Here is an 18,097-nt window from a genome sequence, read left to right on the forward strand (position 1 = left end):
GGTTCCATGATCTTGAAGCTTACTTGAGCCCATAAATAGACTAGTTAAGCTTCCATACCGTGTTTTTTTTATATTTGACTTTATATCCCTCAGGTTGCTCGATGTAAATGCTCTTCTCAAAACTTTCGTTTAAGAAAGTTGTCTTGAAGCCTATGCTAAACTTTTAAATCCATATAGGATGCTATCGCCAAGAAGATATGAATTAACTTGATCATAGTGACCGCGGAGAAGATCTTATCATAGTCGACACCTTTATCTCTTAAGCCAATGTATCTTTTAGGTACTCTTACAATTCTTCCGCTATGACATTGACATGACTCTATGCTTTGTGTTAAAACAATTGATACTTAAGAATTATCTTATGGTATAACTTCTTGGATTGATGGTGATGTGATTCCTCTTAGTTTCTCTAGAGCGATTGCGCTCGTGGGTTTATGATTCTGAATAGAGGCTCCGTCCAAGAACTTATCATTTGTAGAAACACCCACCTTGATCAAAATATAATGGTGATTCTTGTGCTAGATCGGGTGCTCCATCAAAACTTGAGATATCTCTACTAAGAGATAACATTTCTGAGTGAGAAATGGTCATTGTGCTAGTTGGCTTGAACTTGGTGGTCCGCTTGATTCGTTTTAAATAAATTGGCGGAGCTCTCAGGTGCTTCTACAACTTACGATGGAATTATATAACATTAATAAATAGTTTATATTATACTCCCTCTGTCCCATTAGAAATGAAACGTTTTCCTTTTTGGTCTGTCCCATTAAACGTTTCTAAAAATGGAAACACTACTCTCTCTACTTTTTCTTCTCTCTTACTTTACTCTCTCTTCATTAACTCACAAAACAACACTACATAAAATCTCGTACCGAAAAACAAATGTTGCATATTTATTGGGACGGAGGGAGTACTACTTATGTCCCCAACAAATATGCACTTTGTGTTCAGCACGGGTTTTATGTAAAATTTGTAAAGTAAGAGAGAGACATAGAAAAAATAATTGAAGTATTGTTAGTGGAGAATGCGTCTTACCTCATTAGAGAGAAAATAATTTCCAAAATTAGAAAGTGCATATTCTTGTGGGACGAACTAAAAAGGAAATAGACATATTCTTGTGGGACGGAGGGAGTAATAAGTATATGTGTAAACACATAGTATAATATAAACAAGTCTAAGACTTCTGCATTATAGGCCAAGTAGTGGAACATGTCATCATAGTAAGTGACTCTGTCAGTTCCTTGTAGAAGAAAATTATTGTCACAACCTATATAGACCTTGGTTACCTATCATGTAAGGTTGCAGTGTCAGTCGGAAAGTTTTGCTAACTAAGAAAATAGACACTAGACACTTGTGTGGTGTAGCACTGAATAGGATCTAAGGTGGAATATATCTTTATTGATATATACTAAAAGATATAATTTCATAATTTTTGTATTCTAAATCCTTGTATATAACCTATGACATGTGTCATTTAGTCATACACTATTTTGATCAATCTAACTTGTGTTGTTTTTTTAACCCAGCAAACGAGTACAAACAACAAACTCCCTCCGTTCATGATTAATTGAATTGAACTCTTTGAATTTGATAAAAGTTTTAAGAAATATAATGGAAAGTGAGTTGAAAAAGTTAATATAATCTGATTATGATAAATTAATTGAATGTGATCTCCATTTATCAAAAGTAGTACTCTCATATAAAAAGTTAGGCTTAATTAGCTGATGAACAGTCAATTCTCCATCAGCGATTGATATAGTTTATGATCAAAAGCTTACTATTTAAATATTTGTTAACATTCATCACTTAAATAAACATGTGCTTTATCTTAGTTTTATGAAGTTTGCGTGGCGAGGAATTTTAGAATGGAATAGGTTAGGCAATTTTAGATCATTAATTGGCAAAAACCACAACCAAATTAATTATGACGAAATTAATAATTAATGGTTAAAACAAGTTAAAAAAGAAAGGAGACGTGTTCCAGTAAAAGAGAAAAGATAAATTAACAAACATTGTATAAACAAAATGCCCTTGAATTTTAAACCGATTTTCTTATCAACCATTATTTCTTTACTATATTACCCCTATTTTATATTCGTAAAGTCAAATCACTCTCAAATTATAAATTACATTAATTATGGGCATATGGTATGAAATTCATGCACAATACAAGCCGTTCCATTATTACAAGAAATTTCAAATTGAGGTAATCCAAATTTCAAATTATGTCTTTATGCTTAAGTAAATCAATTTAATATTTAGCAAGTCCCATAAAATTAAAAAAATAGTATCAGATTATTAAAAATTTTAAACTTATTTCTTAAAGTGCTTGAATCCTCGAAAATTTGAGTAATATTCATGGCTAACAACACCAATGATATTTTGTACTAAAATGTTTGGATCTAACGATGAAGACGAAATATTGTGTACGAATGAGTCGAATAATGCTCCGAGGATGAATTTAAATTATAAAAATTGGTATGAAGATGATACACACAACTCACAAGACAAAATAATACGAGAAGGTTCACAAAATGATATGATACGAGAATATATTGTTTGGAGGGCAACATTAAGAAATTAAGAAATTAGATGATAATAAGTAGTATTGGAGTACTACTATTATTTAATTGGATACGAATAACTATTATTATTATTATAATTATTATTTCATTAGATGATAACATTAAGAAATTAATTATCTATGCATACAGTAATTTTTATAATTAAGAATTTTAAGAATGATTTAGTAATAAAAAATTAATTGAATGTTAATGACTATTATTCCATTGGATGATAACATTTAGAAATTAAGTATATACACATACATTCATTTTAGTAACTTAGAATTTTAAGAATTATTTGGTAATAAAAAATAATTGGATGAGAATGACTACTAATATTTCTTTAGATAATGACGTTTAGGAATAAAGTATATGCACTGGAGTTGTTTTTATAACTTAGTATTTAAAGTTTAATTAACAAAAAAATAATTGGATGTGAATGGATATGAGACGACAACAATAAAGAAATTAACTTAAAATTTTAAGAATGATTTCGTAATTAAAAAATAATTAGATCTGAATGATTACTAATATTTCATCGGATGATAACGTTTAAAAATTAAGTGTTTGCGCATGAAGTTGTTTTTATAACTTAGAATTTTAAAGATGAACTAGTAATAAAATTTGGATGTGAATAGATATTTATTTTTTATTTCGTTGAATGATAACACTAATAAACTAATTATATATGCAAGTAGTTGTTTTTAGGACTTGAATTATAATAATTATTTAGTAATAAAAATTTAATTGGATGTTGAAAAGTGCTTGCTTTGTGTCTTTCTTCTTCAGTGTGCATTTGTATCGTTGTGGACTGCTCAAGTCAAATCATCAAACTGATCCGGCCAGCTAATTGTATGTTTTTCTACCTGTGAAAACATGTTAGTGGATCCAGTTGAAACTCAGGCTGATCAACTTGATTTACTCCGACTCGAGAGAAAAGAAATGAAGAACTCAAGACAAGCGTGCTTTCAAAACCTTAACCCACTAATACTATTAACTAGAAAGGGAATTAAGGATCGATCCCACAGAGATAAGGCGTTTGAGATTTGTATGCTGGACACGAAAGGGGAATGGTTGCGGCCACGCTTCTAGGGGTGGGTTAAGTTAACTACTAGACTGGGAAGATTAAAGCAATTAAACTGATCAACTCATAAAGCTTAATTAGTCTACTTGCTCAACTTAGTTGAACTTTCCATAAATGGACAAACAGAATACACGGGGGCTGTCAGTCCCCTGCAAATTGTACGATAAAGTAAAAACTTTGTAATGGCTTCATCTTCTTCGCAAAATCAACCTGGAAAACATAGCAGAAATGTAGATCTGAGAGATCAAAGAAGATTAAACTTTAAATCAGCTCATAAACTAAATCTACTTCTAAGATCTAAACTACAACTACGTAAAACATGAAACTAACCCATAATCATACATGAACTGACACACAAACTATTGGATCTAAACATACTACGGATTCTCAAGCATAAAACATCAGATCTGAACAAATCAAAGCAGAGCAAAACATATTTAACCTAGAAAATGCAAAATGAAAAGGAAACTGAAAGCAAATCAGAAACATCATGCATAAAACAGAACACAGTGACCTGAAATGAAAACATAACTTCGAATCCACTAAGTCAAAAGCATCAATCGTCAATAACAACAAAAGTAAACTGAAAACAAACAAGGAAATAAGAAATTATTTTATCACCCCTTCTCGGAGTGGAATACAGAACCGAAAGCTGAAATGTGTAGAAAAAAACCACCAAAAGTGCCAACTAACTAAACTAAACTAGAAAGGAACCAAGTGTGTGTGTGTGTGTGTGTAAAAATAGGAGAACGGAGTGTTAGAGCTGCCAATTTCAACTCTGGAAAAGAGCCGAAAACTAATGAGTGGCACTGATTGAAGCCTCTCTCCTTCTTCCTTCTCTATTTTCATTTGTAAGAAGGCGTGAGGTTTTGATCCTTAGGGCATTTGTCTTTTGAAAGGTCATCTTTACCCTTTTCCCTTGAGGATTTTTTCTTGTGCGGCGTATTAATCTTTCATTTGGTGCTTCGCTGCTTGTCATTTGGTTCACTTGATCCGTTTGTGCGGTGATTTGGCTCATTCTCCTGATCCACTTGTCCGCCAAGTTGATCAACGTAGTTTCTGAAAATGGCGGACTTATACACACACCTGGCTCAAAATTAAGCGTTAGTTTACAGAATTTGATCCAGTTTTACTACTGAACATATGTACAAAACGAACCTCATCAAACTGCTCACACTTAACCCATACTTATCCTCAAGAATGAAAGAAAAGAAAAATAAAAGAGGCAAGTTTCAACCATGGTTCTTATAGAAAGCAACATAAACAAACGCAACTACATGGAAGATTCTAGGAAAAGAAAACACATACTAAACACATTGCCATGTAAAAGTGATAAGTCGTATTCTAGGCCTCGGTTACTGGTCAGTATGACAGGTTTAAATGATTATACTTGCAAAGCAGTTGCTCAAAGTGTGCAGGATAAGTGTTCTGGCCAGTAGGGAAGTTCCGGAGTGTTCGGGTAGAAAAAGCGCCAGCATGGTCTCATACTGATCCGTATACGTGCTAAAACGGCTTGAGATGAAGAAGACGGATAGCTGGGACGGATTACCCACAATTAAGGGCAAAGAAGTCAAATTGCAGCGAGGATTTACCCTAAAAATCAAGGGTAGCCTCCCTATAAAAGGTAGCCAAGTTGGAGAGAGAAGGAGGAGCCGGGGGGGGATAGACTTCAATTCACCATCATCTTTAGGTAGAGAGTTCTCTCGGTAATTTCAGTCTTTCAGCCGTGTCCACTTCTTGCCTCGCCGAGCCATGATCACCTGACGTTCAGAATGTTCCCGAGTTCCAGTCATCGTCCGTTCCAGTTAGCTAGATCGTAGTTCCAGTCAGAGATTTTATCGCCCGGAGTGGCAAACAATCTTTAAATTGCTTTCGTAGTTTAATTAGTTCTCCGTCTTTACGTTGGATTTCTGTTACATTTTGGGATTTTGTTGTTTTGAAATGCTTGCTTTGGATATCCGAACGTGTTAATGCTATGAAGTTGATTTCCGTTTCGTTCATTGTAGTGTTCTTTTCTTTCCTTGTCTAGTTAGCTTAGATCTAAGATTTCTCGGTGTTTTAAGTGCTAAATCTCTAAATTCTGTTACGTAACAAATTTCTTTAGGATATGTAAACATGTACTATTTGATCTGGAAGTAGATCGTTGCATGCAAGGCTTCGTTTTATTTTCTGAATCGATCTTTCATGTTGACCAGCATGCAGAAGTCCAGTTTCAGCGTTTGATTTCAGATTTGATTTCTTAGTTTTAGATCTGTGTTCGCGAGTTGTTAATCTGCGTTTGCCGGGTTGGATCTGGAATTGTTATCTGAGTTTAAGTTGTGTTGTTGGAGAAGACGATGTCTACATCCAGATTGGGGACCACCTTACTTTTATTTACTTTTGCTTTCTTTTGTCCTTCACCTCTGGTTGTACCTGCAGATCTGTCAGCCTAGTCACCACTACCTCCACTACACTCTGAATATTCTGTTTAGCCAAAAATAGAAATACCGTCCTTTCCAAACAATTTCTGTTACACCATGTCCCCTCATTTCCACGTACACAGTTGCATTCCATGATCTGCTCCCCCATCCTAGTCAGTAGGACGCCACCCTTTAATTACTCGCCTAGGTAGAAACTCAACCCGAGCGTGGTAGCTAACCAACCCTCCAAAACATCACCGCAGTAGTTTAAACGCACCATCTCTGTGGGATTCGACCCTTACCTCCACTATACTGATCAGTAGAAGTGGGTTGAGGACCCTTTGAAGACGAGGTCTAGGCTTAGTTAGGATCTTTATCCTGCCAGTAGGATATATCCTCACTTGAACGACACCTACGCACCTCGTAACCTCTTCAAATGGCGCCATTGCCGGGGATGGATGGCGTTTTATATACTATTGTGTGTGATACTTTGGCGTAAATATTGTGTATAATTTTTTCTCTTTTTCTTTTGTTTCAGTTTATGAGAAGCAGTTCGGATCCTAATCCGTGGAAACCGAAGATACTTCAGCGAGGATCCATACTTGTGACCACTCGTTCTGGCCTGTCAACAACTCTGTCTGACCTAGACACGAGTAGCGACGAAGAACAGGACACCATAGAAGGACCAATTCCCGTGGAGTTACCACTGTTGGAAGACAATCCAGGAATAGCTGCCAACATGGACGAAGATCCAGAGATCGGTACGCTGAATGCGCATACCGAAGGAGAACCACCGCAAGCTATCGTGGTCACCCCGGGACAGACTGCTTGTGACGTGAAGCCTCATGTCATAGCGATTCTACCTACATACTGCGGGAAAAGCTATGAAGGGCCGTATGAGTTCCTTCACGAATTTTGTAAGATTTGTAGAGCGCAGAGAAGACCAGCAGGAGCGACTGAAGATGATTATAGGCTGAAAGCTCTGCCATTTGTGCTCAAGGGGGAAGCGAACACCTGGTTCATGCGCTTGCCCCCTGACTCTATTGAGACTTGGGCCGACTTCAAGTCAGCATTCCTGGGCGAGTTTTTTCCGTCATCTAAGACAAGCGCACTGAAGAGAGAAATAACGAATGTGAAGCAAGGATATGACGAGCCCTTGAGCGACTATTGGGCAAGATACATGGGTCTTTTGGAATCGTGTCCCAACCATCGCATGGCGGACATTGAAGTACATCATACTTTCTACGAGGGCATGAACGCGGTAACCAAAGACCTGGCCAATTCATCTTCGGGAGGAAGCTTCACGCAATTACGGGTCAGCGAAGCAAAGAGAGTCCTAAGGAAGCTACTGAATGCAAAGAAAGAGTATGACCATTCAAGGGAAGGATACAACCGAGAGCGGGCTGCGGTTGCATCGACTACTGATCAGGAGAACAAGCTGGAGCAGAAAATGGACTTGAAGATGGATGAACTGAAGAAGTCACTTTTGAGTGCCATCGAGAAGAGCACTCCACCACCTCTCCCAACTGGGAACTACAAGGGTGCAGAGCAGGGGAATCAAGGGGCCCAATACGAGCATCCGAATGACTTGATCAGTACGGAGCAAGCTAATGCTGCTGGGTATTTTAACCAGAATGGGAATTGGATCCAGGGGAGACAACGGGACGCACCATGGAGGGACCACCCGAATTTTCGATGGGGAGAAGGGAACCAAAACCAGAACCAAGGTCAAGGCCAGAACCAATATAACCCTTACCCGAACCAAAACCCTAACCGTGGACCAGCAAACCCAGACTTCCAGCCCAACTGGTCAGGAAGAAACCAACAAGCCCAAAACTATAACCCACAAAGCTCAAACTCGAACCCTGTTTACGTGCCACCCCATCAGAGAAATTTCCAAAACTACCAAAATCAACCAAACCAAGCATCCCAACACCATCAGAACCAGAATCAATTCCAAGCCCAGCACCAGAATCAATATCCTCAAGATCAGTACACTCCTCCTGCCCAATATAACCAATACCCGCCTAATCAAGGACAGCAAACCTCCCAGAACTATCAACACCAAGGGCCGGGTCATTTCCAAAACTCGAACAGGCCGAGGAGATCCGTTGAGGACATGATGAGTGAAATGCTAGCATCACAACAGAACATCAAAGGAGAATTGCAAGCCCATAATGAGGTCGTGCAGGGGATGCAAAATGCCCAGAAAGAACATAAGGCGAACATGGATATGATGAATAGGCAGTTAGCTCAACTGGCCAGTTCGATGGGTGATTTGAAGGGAAATGCAGGAAAACTCCCATCTACAGTCCAAATGCCCGAGAAGGCAAATGTGAGTAAGGTCACGTTGAGGTCAGGAACTACTTATGATGCACCTCAACCGAAACAGCCGAGTGAAGGATCGAATGGAACGAAGATAGGAGGCGAGACAATTTCAGCTGAGGAAATAGGGAATTTCATGCCTCGAATGCAGGATCCATTCTTCCTGGATGATACACCAAGTATAAGAGGTGAACCCGATGCCTTACTGACCAGGAAGGAACCTCCTCAAGAGAAAAATCCCAGAATGGAGGCTCGGACCCAAGAGCTACCAAAGAAAGTTGCTGAGGAACCCGTAGAAGAGAAAAAATGGGAGAAACCATTCCCATTCCGATTTGTTACAAAGAGGAAGAAAGAGAACCCGGTCGACTACTTGTCGATTTTTGGAAGGTTGGACGTCACCATACCATTCCTCCAAGCCGTGAAACTACCCCCGCTCGGAAAATTCATTAAGGATTTCATAGCCGGGAAAGCTCAAAAAGATGGACAAATCATGGTGGAAGGGATCGCATCCGCAATTGTGCAAGAGAAACTGCCGCCCAAAAGGGCCGATCCAGGTATGTTCACTTTACCCATAACTATAGGGGATGTGAAGGTTGAACATGCGATGTGTGATCTTGGAGCTTCCATTAATGTCATGCCATTATCAATCTATAACCGACTGAAAGGAGTGAGGCTGTCAAACACTAGGGTGTTGATCCAGCTGGCTGATAGGTCGTGCATAAGCCCTGAGGGAGTTTTAGAGAACGTGTTGGTTAGAGTACAGGAGTTCACATACCCTGCTGATTTTTATGTGATCAAAATGAGTGAGCATGAAGCGAGAGAGTCTAGTGGAGTCTTGTTAGGGAGACCTTTTTTGAGAACGGCTAAGACAATAGTGGATATGGCCGAGGGGACTATTTGCATTGATTTTAATGGTGAGAAGTTTACTTTTGATATAAATGATGCCATGAAGAAACCCATTGATTCTGAAAATCTATGCTTTGTTGATGTGATTGACCCTCTAGTCCAAGATTTTCTTGAGACCGAACTATTACAGGAAAAACTCCAGGCTTTAGATGCTTGTGATCAGGCCGACGAAGAAGCTGCTGCGTGGTGTGAGTTGATCAGTAGCCAGGGGTTGACCGACGAAGAAATAGAAGGAGCGATCAAGGAATTCTGTCAAAAGTCGGCGTTCATTGGAGCCGCAGGGGCCAAGCTTCCAGTCAGTACGGAAGAACCTTCAGGGGAAGACTTAAAGAAAGACGGGGAGGCCCAGAAAAACCCTCTACCCGAAGACACACTTCCACCCCAAGTCGAGCTAAAAAAGTTACCATCGAACTTGAAGTATGCCTACCTCGGGGAGGAGAACTCATATCCCGTAATCATCAACAGCAGTCTCACAAAAGAACAAGAAGCGCGGCTACTGACTGTGTTGAATAGGAATAAGAAGGCAATCGGATGGAGCCTTACAGATCTAGTAGGGATAAGCCCCGACGTTTGCATGCACCACATCAGGCTAGAAGAGGGAGCGAAGGCTCATCGAGATGCTCAAAGGAAGGTAAACCCTAACATGCGAGAGGAAATTTTAAAGGAAATCTTGAAGTTGTTGTCGCTAGGGATTATCTATTTAGTGCCGGACAGTGAGTGGGTCAGCCCGATCCACATGGTTCCAAAGAAATCCGGGATCCAAGTTGTCAAGAATGAGAGGAACGAGCTGATTCCAACAAGGCTGGTCACGGGTTGGCGAATGTGCATCGACTACCGGAAGCTGAACAACGCAACAAGGAAGGACCATTTTCCTTTGCCTTTCATCGACCAGATATTAGAGAGATTAGCTGGAAAAAAATTTTTCTGCTTCCTAGATGGGTACAGCGGGTACTTCCAAATTCACGTGGATCCTGAGGACCAGGACAAAACCACTTTTACTTGCCCGTTTGGAACCTATGCATACCGTCGCATGCCTTTCGGTTTATGCAACGCTCCAGGTACGTTTCAACGATGCATGATGAGCATATTTTCCGATTTGATTGAGGAGTGCATAGAAATATTTATGGATGACTTCACGGTTTACGGAGACTCGTTCGACTCTTGCCTTCATCATTTGGACATAGTTTTGGAAAGGTGTCAAGCAAAGAGTCTGGTTTTGAACTTCGAGAAGTGCCATTTTATGGTCACCGAAGGGATAGTCCTAGGACACGTAGTCTCAGAAAGAGGTATCCAGGTGGATCGAGCCAAGGTGGATGTCATATCCAAATTACCATTCCCTACTGATCAGAAGGGAATAAGGGGTTTCCTGGGACATGCTGGATTTTATCGAAGATTTATAAAGGATTTCTCCAAAATCGCCCAACCCCTTACCAGACTGCTTCAAAATGATGTGGAGTTCGTTTTTGATGAGCAATGCAAGGCAGCTTTCGATCTTCTCAAAGAAAAATTAGTATCCGCACCTATCATACGAGCTCCTGATTGGAACCATCCTTTCGAAGTAATGTGCGACGCCAGCGACTTTGCGGTAGGGGCCGTGCTGGGTCAGAAGATCGATGGGAGGAGGCACGTAATTTTTTATGCGTCCAAGACTCTAAATCAAGCCCAGCGGAATTACGATACCACCGAAAAGGAGATGCTGGCAGTGGTGTTTTCTTTCGAGAAGTTCCGGCCATATTTGCTGGGATCTAAGGTCGTAGTATACACTGACCATGCAGCCCTTAAGTATCTAGTTACCAAGAGAGAATCAAAACCACGCTTGATCCGATGGGTACTCTTGTTGCAAGAATTTGATTGGGAGGTGGAAGATAAGAGAGGAGTCGAAAACAAGGTGGCAGACCATTTGAGCAGAATAGTGCAAGAAGGAAACAGCGAGGAGGTGCACGACCAGTTTCCAGAGGAACACTTATGTGAGGTGATTTTTGCACCCAGAAAAATTGATTGGGAAGAAGTGTACAAACTTACTGGTCAGAATGATGCAGCAAAAGGAAAAGAGAAGGTAGGGCAGGAGCCATGGTATGCGGACCTGGCCAACTACCTAGTAACTGGAGAACTTCCAGAGGTACCAAGTGTTACCAAAGCCCAACGAATGAAGATCAAGAGTGAGGCAAAATATTATTTTTGGGACGACCCTTACCTATGGAGGGTAGGATCCGATCAAGTGATAAGAAGGTGCATTCCTGACTGGGAACAGCGGGATGTGTTGACCCACTGCCATTCGTTAGCATGTGGAGGGCACTTCGGATCCAAGAAGACGGCAAGGAAGATTCTGGATAGCGGCTTTTACTGGCCAACTCTCAACAAAGATGCATACGAGTTCTGCCGGAGCTGTGAGCGTTGCCAACTGACCGGTGGAATATCTGCCCAAGATGAGATGCCGCAAGTACCGATTATTGTTTGTGAATTATTCGACATATGGGGAATGGATTTCATGGGGCCTTTTCCCTCGTCCTATGGCAATCTGTATATCCTAGTCGCGGTGGATTACGTCTCCAAATGGGTAGAAGCGACGGCCACAAGTACGTGTGAAGCAAAGGAGGTGGCCAAATTCTTAAAGAGTCACATTTTCAGCCGTTTCGGAGTCCCAAGGGCGATCATCTCTGATCAAGGTACACACTTTTGTAATCGTACAATTGAAGCTTTAATGAAAAAGTACGGTGTGCACCATAGACTTTCAAGCCCCTACCACCCGCAAGCTAACGGCCAAGCCGAGATCTCTAATCGAGAGATAAAGAAGATTTTGGAGAAAACTGTAAATCCTTCTCGGAAGGATTGGAGCGTGAGATTAGAGGATGCTCTCTGGGCATATCGAACAGCCTACAAGACCCCCATTGGTATGTCCCCTTACCGAATAGTTTTTGGAAAAATGTGCCACTTACCTGTAGGGATCGAGCACCGAGCATACTGGGCAGTACAGAAAGTGAATATGGATGCTACAGCCTGTGAGGAGGAAAGGAAGCTGCAATTACAGGAGCTTGAAGAACTTAGATTGGAATCTTTCGACTCGGCCATGTGGTACAAGGAGCGAACGAAATTATGGCATGATAGAAATCTGAGAACCAAGGAGCTCCATGTTGGCCAGAAAGTACTACTCTTCCAGTCGAGATTGAAGTTAATGCCCGGGAAACTCAAATCTAATTGGAATCTTTAGGTTGGGGTACACTTTGACCAAGAGATTACCTATTTAGTGTCACTCCAATTTGTATTTAAGTGCCATTTTGAATTATTTTCCGTAATAGGTAAGTATAGAGGGAAATTGTGGATAGGACGTAAATTTGAATTAAGCGTGTGCAGCTTTTGCAGGGTGGCAGTGCTGGAATGGTGTGGAGCAGAGAGAGTACACACGCTAGCCAATCAGGAACCAACACCTGTCGCCCAACCACTTTTCACATGAAGCGGCATGACCGGTAACCACTGATAGCCGGTTGAAACCACCTGCAACTGCCATTTCTAATCCGAACTAAACCAACCGACCCTCCCTTTCTCCCTCAAAAACCCTCATTTCCAAAATACCTTTCAAGAAATTCTCCTCTATCCCTCTCACAGAACCATCGTTCTCAAACCAAACCCTAATTTCTACCGTCAAATCACAAATTACAGTCATGGGTAAGAAAGGTATCGCGAGGAAAATCAAGCCCCGTCGTGCGAATACCCAAGATACGCAGCCGCTGCGAGAAGATACCCCGGAGGCCCAACCACAGTCGAACCAACCACCCGCACCGACTGCTCAACCGCCGGCCACTATTTCTTTGGATGCCGTAATGGTATTCCTTCGCCAACAAGACCCGACTAGGGACTGGACGGCGGCATTGACCAATTTCGGCCACACGGGGGGCATAGGAACCGCACCCAGTGAAATTCCTCATGCACAGGTCAGACAAGCAGAACTACAGTCGGAGGAAGGATCTCCCTCAGCCGCCGCGGCATCGGAACCCTCGGTACCAGATTCGGCAGACCTGGAAGCTATCGCCGCGTTTTACAGCTCCGACTCTGAGGAGCGAAAGAAAAGGTCCAGCCAAGTAAGGGAAACCCAGGGAGAGAGTGGCGGAGCAAAAATGACGCCCGACAAGGACCCAGTATTTCAAGAAGTAAGACGGCCAGAGATAGATCTGAACGAATCAGCCAGGAAACAGGGCCTCATGACGGACGAGGAGTTTGACTCGATAATGAACAGGGTAAACCGAAGAGAGGAGACAACTGACTTGGTGGCTGAGGGTCTGGACCTCGCACCAAGATCAGTAGGAGAGAATGAACAAGCTTTTAGAGAACCCATACCGAAGGATAAGACATCCCAGTCTGAAGGAGAAGAGGAGAGGGAAAAGCAGAGTGAAGCCAAGGAAGCAGGAACAGAGACAACAGAACCAGAGGTAGAGGCATCCACCCCAGGGGCACCTCCGGTAGTTAAACCGATCCCCGTCAGAAGGAAACTGGTAGTGAAGACAGGCTCCAAGGCAGAGCCACCCAAACCGCAGAGGAAATCGCAACGTTGTTTGGGTAAGTGGGCACCCAACAGGGCGGAACCGAACACGGCGGAGGATCCCCTAGAGATCGTGAGTGACGACGAACCCTGTCCGGCGCAAGAGGATCAGGGTGTGGAAGCCGAGCGGGTGGCTGAGGGACTGGACCTCGCACCCGAGTCAGTGAGCCCCGAACAATTGGAGAAGGAAGATGCCAAGAAAGAGTGTAGCTCCACTACCCAGGAGACGCCACCAACCGAGGCGGAAGAGGAAGCTAGATACCAAGTAGAAAGGAAAAGAAAGGGCAAGACCGTTGTGGAGAAAAAATCAAAAACCAAAAGAATGCGTACCCCGAACACAGGCATAGTGATCACTGAGACTGCCCGGAGGACCCCATCAAACCGGCAGACACAGAGCGATAGTGAGTACGAGGCCAGTGAAGAATCTGAATCAGATAGCGACACAACCATGGAAGAGGAGGAATACAAGGAGCGGGAACTCCCCAACGATCATCGAGAACTGTTGCATCCAACTGCCGAACCACTCCGGTATAAGCGTTGGACGGTGGAACTCACGGATGACGTTGTGGAAGAGATGAAGTTGTTTGACGACAAGAAGCTCCAGTCAGTTTACCGCACAAAGAACGCAAAAGGCAAGAAGGTTAAGTGTGGAAAGGTAATTCATCTCCCATCCTTAGATGAGATGCAAATTAGTGAATCGTTTCTAGCCCTTTTGCATGAGTTGGGTTTTGAATGGTTGTTGAGGAATGAGAAGTTAAGTGTCCCGGTCGATTTGGCCAAGGAGTTTTTCGCAACTTTTCGATTCGAAGTCACAACTGATTTGGATATAGAGTGTGTTAGCTTCAGGGTATTTGGAGGAGAAATTAGGATGAATCTGATTGAGTGGACTGTGAGGTTGGGTATATGCAGTTTGGAGGAGGCAATAGGACTTGAATGGAGAAACAGGGAGCGGGGGATTCCCCGCCGGCATGTGGAATTTGAGCCCCAGTCGGCTTGGGAGGAACTTACTCACCCCGGAGCAGGGCAGTTCCAATCCACGATCTCCCGATCGATCCACCTTAGCGACCCCGTTTTACGCCTGGTTCAATTTTTTTTAGACTACAATCTTTTGGGGCAGTCTAATTCGGCAGTCCGGACATCAATGACGGAGTTGTACCTTATATGGTGTGCAAAAAAGGGCAAGAAGCTGCACTTAGGGTTCTGGACTGCATACACATGTCACCTCGTCGCAACTCACCCAGCACGGAATATTTCCCTCTGCCATATATTGGGAATCTTCATGAGGAACAACATCACCGTTTCGGAGGACGAAGACCTAACCCCACTAACGATGGTGAGCGCCCCAGGATTGTTCGACATCCCTCTGTTCGTCCGAACGAACACGGTGTACATGAGGCAGGGCGTGCCCTACTTTTATGCGATGGGAGAAGAGGCAATACCCACTGCTCGGATAACAACAGCTCAGGAAGCACCAGGACATGACCAGAGGCGAGACAGAATTGAACAATCTGTGGAAAAGATGGCTGAGGAAAATAGACAGATGAGGGAAGAGATGATTCGTTTAGCGTCAGCAATGGAACAGGTATTGAAGGAGTCTGCGGAGCAGAGAATACTGACTCAGAAGCAAGCCGCTCTAGAAAGGACAGTCACTGAAATGGCAGAGGAGAATCAGCAATTGAAGGCAGAGGTGATCAAGCTGGCAGGAGTTGTGGAAAGGATGTTGAAGGGCTCTGCAGAGCAGGATATGATGCATCAGAGGCAGGCGGCCATGGAAGCTATAGTATCAGATCTCGGGGAGGAAAACTCCAAGATGCAAAAAGCAATGAACAGAATGTTAACCAGTATGGATAACATCTTAGAAGAAATGACCTACCTGAGGAAGGAGCAAGCTGCAGGACCGAGTGGCCATGGTGGCCGGACTGATGAACCACATATCCAAGAGACCGGAGTAGAAGATGAGCAAGAGACAGCGGACGCCGAGGTGCCGGCAAGAGCCGAGGAGCCGGCGAAGGAAAATGAAACTGGAACGGAAGAGGACAACCCGAAGGAACAACCTGCACCACCTGCCCCACGAAGGAGCAGGCGACTTCGATAGACCCCCCCCCTACTGACCAAGTTAGTTTTTTTTAAGCTTTTTTAACTTTTCGTATTTTTGTTATGTTGTGGTATTCGGTTAGGTAGTATAATCTGTGTTTGCGAGCAAACCCCACTTCATAACACTTAGCCTATTCCATAGTCTAAGTGTGAGAAGTTAGGGTTTGTTTCTTGGTAGCATGTTTTCTGTGTTTCTTTTGTATATACGTGTTTCTTTGTTTAGTGGATTTTGTCCGGTGTTCAAACCTCTCCCACTTAGCCTATTCCATAGCCTAAGTGTGAGAAGTTTCTGTTTGAGTTGTTATTTTTGTTTGTTATTTTGTTGTCTGTGTGTCTACCATACTGGCCAGTACTTTTTTTTCCACTTCACAGCCTTATCTGGGGCAGACACTTGTGAAGTAGGAGGGGGGACGTAATGGCCAGTATGATGTATATATGTGTGTTCTGTGTTTGTGCTCGTTTTGTGCTGATTTGGGCTTAAAACTCAACCGTCCTGAGCTGGAGGTGAAGGGAATTGAGGGAGATAAGACAAGCTGGAAAACCGAAACCACTCTCCTTAGTACCTCCTGACCAGTATGGATGATGTGAGTATGAGAGAAAAGCCCACACTTAGAGCCAAACACGAAAGCCCTCTAAAATGTGAGTTATAAGCCTTAAAGTGGAACCACTTTCCACATACACTTAAAGAAAAGGGAGGCTGCCACAATTTGCCTAGGGTGAAGTGATCACGGGTAGCAAATACTGAAGGCAGTAGGAACCCCCCCCCAAAAAAAAAAAAAAAAAAAAAAAAAAAAAAAAAAAAACCACCTTTAGAACCCTTTTTTCTTAACCTTTTATACCCAGATAAACACCCCTAGCCCCTGGGACTGTGTGTAAGGCATGAAACAAATGGAGCTTACTGGCTAGGAAGAAGTGTGAAAAAAGCAGAAACCAGCTGGGCAGGAAAGTTAGAAGAAAATCGACCAGGGAGACATTCCAGGTCCAAAAAAAGGAAGGGATAAGGGTGGCAAAGCCACGAAAAAAAAAAGAGAGGAAGAAAGAAAGAAAAGAAGAAAATGGTCAGAGATTTGACCACACAAAAAAATGAAGGAATAAGGGTGGCGAAGCCACAAGAAGCCTACTAACCAGTTGGAAACTCAAGCCAGAAGCACCAGCTAAGAAAAGCAACTGATCAGAAGCCTGATGCACACAATCCCCCTTCATAAATTAAATAGAAGTTTTTGAACCTTAGAGCCTTAGGAACATCTACCCAAAACACTACAACCCAACAGCCCCGTTACAAGCCTTAAAGTCCTTCAGTAGCTGCACGTGAGATCTAAGTCCAAAGCAATTGTGGTTGAGCATGATGAGAGAATTCAGTCCTAACGTTCCTGGTGAGGTGCGAGTGACTGAGTGAACCTAGTGGTTGACCGAGAGTGTGGGCGATCTTGACAAGCAGATGTACTGACTGGGAGAGAAAGAGGGGGGCGGCAGAAGTTCAAGGCTGTCTAAGGCCGGATTGCACCTGATCCCGAGGGGAGGGATGGTTGAAAATGTAGCCCAATCTGTTAGTGTTTTATGTATTTCTGTGTTTGTGTTTGTGTTTTCTTTCTTCTTCGTCGTTGTAGTCTAGAGTCCAGTTTTAGGTAGAGTCGGGCAGGGAAGTAACCAGGCTAGAATGCGACTTATTGCTTTTTGTTTGTTCTTCACGCTTGAGGGCAAGCATGTGGTAAGTGTGAGCAGTTTGATAAGTCGTATTCTAGGCCTCGGTTACTGGTCAGTATGACAGGTTTAAATGATTATACTTGCAAAGCAGTTGCTCAAAGTGTGCAGGATAAGTGTTCTGGCCAGTAGGGAAGTTCCGGAGTGTTCGGGTAGAAAAAGCGCCAGCATGGTCTCATACTGATCCGTATACGTGCTAAAACGGCTTGAGATGAAGAAGACGGATAGCTGGGACGGATTACCCACAATTAAGGGCAAAGAAGTCAAATTGCAGCGAGGATTTACCCTAAAAATCAAGGGTAGCCTCCCTATAAAAGGTAGCCAAGTTGGAGAGAGAAGGAGGAGCCGGGGGGGGATAGACTTCAATTCACCATCATCTTTAGGTAGAGAGTTCTCTCGGTAATTTCAGTCTTTCAGCCGTGTCCACTTCTTGCCTCGCCGAGCCATGATCACCTGACGTTCAGAATGTTCCCGAGTTCCAGTCATCGTCCGT

This window comes from Salvia splendens, chromosome 2 (genome assembly GCF_004379255.2).
Source record: "Salvia splendens isolate huo1 chromosome 2, SspV2, whole genome shotgun sequence".
NCBI lineage: Eukaryota > Viridiplantae > Streptophyta > Magnoliopsida > Lamiales > Lamiaceae > Salvia > Salvia splendens.